Source organism: Plecotus auritus (genome assembly GCF_963455305.1).
Source record: "Plecotus auritus genome assembly, chromosome: 6".
Classification (NCBI taxonomy): Eukaryota; Metazoa; Chordata; class Mammalia; order Chiroptera; family Vespertilionidae; genus Plecotus; species Plecotus auritus.
The window spans coordinates 6,418,326-6,420,724 of NC_137773.1; positions in this window are offsets into that span (position 1 = coordinate 6,418,326).

Below are 2,399 nucleotides of genomic sequence, written 5' to 3' on the forward strand. Positions count from 1 at the left end.
CAGACAGAACTGCCTGTGCAAAGAACTGTGTAAGATCATTCAAAAACGCTGTGCAACGAACTCTATAAATCCGTTATGATGACTGGGTAATTTCCTAAGACCCAGAGGGAGGGAAGGAGGTGTGCTAGGTGGGATTGCCCAGAGCCCACTCAGGGAGCACTTCAGGGCAAGTGGTTTACTGAGGACCTGCTTTCCATGCGAGAGGGGGAGACGGACAACAGGGAAGGGAAGGAGGCCAAGCGAGGGCCCAGCCTCAGCCTGAGCCCGCAGGGAGGCTCCGGGCCCGTGTTACCAGTCCAGCCAGGCACTGGGCACTGGAGCCCCGGTGCAGGGTGGGAGGAAAACGTAAGCTCTCGGGCACGACCATCTGCTGACATCGGGGTGGAGTCCAGTCCTGGGCAACCCTGCGAAGAGAGTGCAGGCCGGGCGGATGGGCACAGAGAACACAGGCCAAGGGCGGGGCTCACACAGGAAGGGGGACTGAGGCACTCTGGGTAGAGCAACAACAGATAGAGTGGCACCCCAAGGGGAGGGGGCTGCAGGGTGGAGGCTGGGGTTCCCCTCGGGCCTCTGTACCTGGAGACAGGTGGAACTGAGGGAAAAGCTATGGACCCAGAACCCCAGTTCTTACGCTGATTCTGCCACTAGGGGAGCATGCGGCGACCCTCTGAGGTCAGCAGCCTCGTCTGTAAATGAGAATAAGGACATGAACTTGAATGGCCATGCCAAAGAGTACGGGTAGGGCAGGCATACACAGTAGGCGCTCAATAAATGGTGACCATCCTGGCCATCTGGCCACACCCAGAGCTTCGGTGTTACCTGCACAGATTGTGAGGGAAATATTTAGTCTGTGTCCCAGCACGTGACCTGAATCCCACCCACTTCCCAGTCCTGAAGGCCCCAGGATGGGGGGCAGGGGGGAGCTCCATCTAGAGGTCCCCAGTCATGAGGTGCCTTCCTCCCCTCAGCCCCCACCAGGACTTGAAGACCTTCATTTTCACACCATCAGAACTGGAACGTACAGCTCATTTGGGCCATATTTAACAGATGGGGAAACTGAGGCCCAGAGAAAGGAAGGAATTTTCCCAAGGCCCCACAGTCCCAGAAACAGGACTGGCAAATAGGTTTCACTTCGTGTGCTAACTCTCGTCCATTGGTGGCGACTACCTGAAGGACTATATGAAGATCTGTGGGGCTTTATTTGGGTTCAGTGGGAAAGAATTCCAGAATTGATTAGCCACGTCTGCCATGGGTGGCGGCTAGAGAGTACAGAATATGTATTTACATTAATACGAAAGAATTGGCCTTCCTCACCAGCCTCTACCTTCTCCTCCCTAAGAGGGTTAGCAACATTCTTGCTCATAGGAGATGGTTCCAAAACAAGTCAAAAGGACTCAAGGGAACAAAATCCTAATGCCCCAAATTGTGAAACTACTTAATAAAAGCTAGAATGCAGCAACTGTAACTCTTGACCATTACCCCAACATCATAACCCTAGAATCCAGTAAGTGGCCCAAGCGGCCTGAATTAGCGATTTGCTGTTCCTACTTCCCTCTCCTAATGCCCCAGTCCCTCTTGTGAATTGCCGGTTCCCCATTACACACAGCCCACTGCGTCTGCTCTAACCTGCCCCCACCCCAGCCAAGCCTGGAATTTGAATCAGATGCCAGGACAGGGGTCCTCAAACTTTTTAAACAGGGACCTCAGACCGTTGGAGGGCCGGACTACAGTTTAAAAAAAAAACTATGAACAAATTCCTATGCGCACTGCGGGCCCGGGATGAGTTGGCTGCTAAGCAGGACAGGCAGCTGCACCTGGCGGGCCGGATAAATGTCCTCGGCGGGCCGCATGTGGCCCGTGGGCCGTAGTTTGAGGACCCCTGCGCCAGGAGATAAAGAGACTGGAAATAGCGGAGGCTCATCCCTCCAGTGGTGAACTGCTGACCAGCTACTCAGACTCAGAACAAGGAGGGTGCCTCCATCAAAGATCACTGCCATGGTCTGTGTCTCCTGCTGGTCAGTAAGTTCCTTAAGGACAGGGACTCTGTCTTATTTACTGATGTATTTCCAAAGTCTAGCAAGATCTCTGCAGGTATTAGTCATCCGATCATTTCTGTTGTTTTTGAATGAATGAATGAATACACAAATATAATCAAATGCACGGGTTCTGAATCAGAGGACAGGATGTGAACACTAGCCTTGCGTCTCACTAGCCATGTGACCTTGGGCAGGCCTGTTACCTCTCTGAACCTCTCTTCTCTCATCAGTAAAATGGGTGCAAGTACACACACTTCCCAGGGTTGTTGACGGGTTTAAATGAGATAAGGGACGTGAGAGTGCTTTATAAACTGTAAGTGATATGCAGTGGGTACTTACTCTCTTCACCAAGGTGGATAGGAA